Raw genomic sequence first — 4,217 nt, 5'->3', positions numbered from 1 at the left:
GCAGACTAATATCTTCAAATAAAAATGGGAACTTTACCGAGTTGTCAAGTCACACCTGCATTGCTCACTTGCAGAGTGTTGGTTAAGTGAAATGCTTGCTTCTCCTGAACCACAATGTAGGCTGGGTGTATTTATACTCCTATTTGGTAAGCAGAACATGCTTTAGGGAATTATATTTTCAAACTCATAGAAACAGATTAAATATATATGACGTGAGCTATCATTTTTCTACCATTAACCTCAAATTGACAATTTAGTTTCTGCAAGACAATACTATCCACTGAATTACCACATTAAATTAATATGATAAATTTGAATTTTGTTACCTTTATGACATTTGATTGCAATTTTGTTTTGCAATTATATAGTAATCTATAAAATGTACTTTACGCATTGTTTTATGGTAGTACATAGTACATGTTGAAATAATATTAGAATAAAAATGACAGTGATAGCAACATGGTGAGAGCTGGGGGCCTGCAATAATTTTCTAAGGATATGAAGGGATTCATTCAGTATTTGGGTTTGAGGAACCTATGCCATAGGAAGCTGACTTATCTCCTCTTGGCAATCCTGCTGCATACGCTTCCCACTCCAAGACAGCTCACCTCTGAGAGCTGCTTACAAATTCATTTTCTTCCTCTTTCTTTAGCAATATCAGCCCCAACTCTTCTCTGACTGGAACTTTACACTTAGCTCCTGGACTCATCAGGGGACTCACCTTGGGAAAAGTTTTGAGACCTTAATCTAGTCAAATAGCCTTATTTTACACATGAAGGAACTAGGGCCTAGATGGATGAAGTGACCTTGGTGTGTTGACATCCTGGGGTTGCAGACTTCTCTGTGCCAGTTTCTGGCTAAAGGCCACTGGTCAAAGTGGTGAAAGGAGAGAGAAGGCTTGTGACTTGCATGTAGGGAAACTTTGCTCCTCAGTCTGCTGTCTGTGGTGATATAGCCTGTCCCAGAAATGCACCATTGATTTGAATATGCAAATGGCCAGAATTGTTAAGAGCTAATCCAAACCATCAGAATCGTTGATTCCAGCTCTAACAAAGAAGAATAAACAAAATTTTTCTGAACTGGAAAATGGTCTAGGATTATTATTATTTTTTGTTTTGTTTTTCCAACCCACCAAAAATTAGCTTTCAACACCAGAGTGTTTTATTAAAGTTTTTCTAATATGCTTCATTGTTTTGTTAATCAAGCTTATCATGAGTGTAGCATCTTTATATCTGTATTGCTAATTGGTTTCTTTCAAACCAAGTTGACATTTTAGTGTTTTTTTTTGTGTGACCTTTTTTTCCTTTTCATTAAATAGGTCATGTATTATTAGCTTCTTTGAAGATTGGCTGCCTTTTTAGGGACATTTTTTTCATACTGACTTGTATGCTTATAAAATATGCAGTGAGGACAGATGGACAGAAGGCTGGAGTGGAGAAGAAGGAAATAATTACCTGCCTAGTGCAAAGTGTATGATTGCAATTTTCTATGTATGCCACAAACTATAAAAGGTCAAAATAATAGTGTGAGCTATTTAAGATAACACAGTTGTTTTGTTTCTGGTCTCAGTTTATCAATAGTGATGATACTAGCTAGGAATGCTCAGGGGCATCCACCTGGACTGGTACTATTTGTGGAGCCCCCACAGACATTTTATCAACCAATGTTGCGGCTGGACCTACCCTTGTGGTTCTTATTATGATTGCAAAATATACTTCAGCAACGACTGTCAGGGAGCACTGAAAATAAACACGTTTTATTATTCACAAGTAAGTCTTGGAGGGTACATGGCATACCCGCAGCCAGACATCGTGGTCACAAGCAGAGAGAAAGAGTCTCTCTCTCTCTCTCGCTCTCTCTCGCTCTCTCTCTCTCTCTCTCTCTCTCTCTCACACACACACACACACACACACACACACACACACACACACACGTGCCTGGAGTTGTCTGGGCACCTAGGGTTCTGCCTTTACTGAGGTCAAGGGTGGGGTGCCTAAGGTTTCATGGATTCACTATTGGTGAATTCCAAAGCTAGGATTAAAATATAACCTAGGCTCTAGTATTATTATCTGATCCCTATTTAAAATCACGTATAGTTGTATTTGCTTCAAGCAAGCCATTATGTAGTATATCAAATCCAAGGTGCTTTTTAGGTTGAAGATTTTTCATCCTAACCCAGTGTCAATGGAAGATTTCACGTTACTTCATCATGACTGTCACCTAGTGGACAGTTATTATATGACACATCAGGTACATCCTGCTTTCAGAGGTACATGCTTATTTTAGAGGTTAAAATGAGAAAAGAAAGAGTGTGCTTTAGAATTGTTGAAACAGAGTATGTTTGTATTAAAAGAATTAGAGACTAATTCCTCATTTTGCATATAATTTCCATGGTAGGCCCTTAATGACTGATACTTTAAAATATAATTTGATTTACTAAGTCCTAGTAGATATGCAATGTTGACGGAATATCACTATTGCACAGAGTAGGTGACAGCTGTGCAGTGCAAGCTTTGCTTATTGTCTGCCTTTCACCTGCTGGGACAAAAATGCTCTACGTCAGTATGTAATTTAGTCCCGATAATATATTTTTTTCTCTCTCTCTCTTTCCTTTTGCAAAATGTAGGTAACAGAAAATTATTTGCCATTAGCATCTTGTCTTTCAAATAAAAAAAATTAATAGCAGACTTCATAAGATAGATTTGTTGGCTTTCGTTCCTCAGTATTTCAGCCTGGAAAATGCTGAGATATCATCCTCTGTTGGGTTCTATTTTAAGCATGTGTAGAGAACAAGCCTGAGAGGCCTGGGTCCTTTACTATTTACTAGCTGTGCAAGTCTTATGCCTACTTGGGTCTCCGTTTCCTTGATGGTCAAGCGAATATGTTTCTCAGTTCTTCCAACTCCCAGGGACTCATAGGTAAATCAAATGAAGCAATGGAAAGAAGCATTTTGGTAACTGTTAAAAGCTTTATACCAATGTATGATGAGAATCACTGAAAAAAAAAAAAAACACTTGGAGAATGTTTTGGTAAGTGTCTGCAGGAGTAGAAACAAATCTTTTCAGTATTTTTTTTTTTTACTTTTAAAATAATTTGGAACAAAATCAAAAGATTGGATCTAAGTCTGCGTAGTACAAAGAATTTAGCTTATTTTTAGGGTTTAAAAATGATGACAAATTGTTATACTAAGGGACTGCCATTAAGCCACTGGTGATGATACTTAAGTCCTGCACAGTGAGTAGACACAAGTTTGGTCTGCAGGTTGCTGGGAAGTCAATCCCAATAGCAGTTTCAACTTTCTCTCAGGTGTACATTTACCTGGCAGGTGGGTGGGGACCTCCTGAGCTAGAGCGTGAACCCCTCTCAGAAATTTAGGCAGCCAAACCTTCAGAACCAAGGTTGTCTCCAAAATGAATCCTCTTGAGGCCGAGGGGAAGCCTGTGCCTTGGGAATCTGTGGGTAGTGGATTTGGTCTACTCAGAGCAGGTGAAGACAGAGGCTTTCCTGAGCTCTCCTATGGGTTGGTCACCTGAAAATCCCCTTCTCCTTTTCTTCTGAAAAGGGCCTGATTCAAAATAACCCTTCCCAGGTACTGATTAAACCTCTGACAGGAATTATAAATGTGTGTGACCCTGGTACCTGAAGATGTAAAAAATCTGACCCTTGAGGTCTTGGGGCCTGTGAAAAATTTGCTCAGGTCACCATCATGGAAAGTCATCTTCAGCAGGATGAATATTACTGCTGACTTTTATTATTTTGTGAATGGTTTAGCTTATTTATAAGTTATAGGAAAAACTTTTAGACTGCTCAACTGTATATTTATTTTGTTTAGAGGCTATGTTTATGTATATATCAATCATTTTGTTAAAATGTTTTTATAATAAAACTGTTTTATATATGTACACATATATGTTATCATGTATATGTACTTATATATCAATGTAAGCTTATTGACATTTATGGAAAATTGGTTGTTGAAAGTGATTCGCAGTGGATGTACCTGAACAATTCTTGTGCATAATCTTTGGTCCCTAGAAACTCTGAAGGTCTAAGTGTGACATAGGCAGCCAATTTTACCCCCATTGGCTCGCTCACTTGGAGTTTACCTGCATCTGCACTCCAGATAAAGCTTCCCAGGAGCCAGAGTCTGGAAAACCCCTATTGGTACTTTAGGTGCCTTGAAGCCATCAGCTGACACACAGAGAAGGTATTATTGG

This window comes from Pteropus vampyrus, unplaced genomic scaffold (assembly GCF_000151845.1).
Source record: "Pteropus vampyrus isolate Shadow unplaced genomic scaffold, Pvam_2.0 Scaffold213, whole genome shotgun sequence".
Taxonomy (NCBI): Eukaryota; Metazoa; Chordata; class Mammalia; order Chiroptera; family Pteropodidae; genus Pteropus; species Pteropus vampyrus.
The sequence above is the reverse complement of the archived record's forward strand: the minus strand, read 5'-3'. Positions refer to the sequence as shown.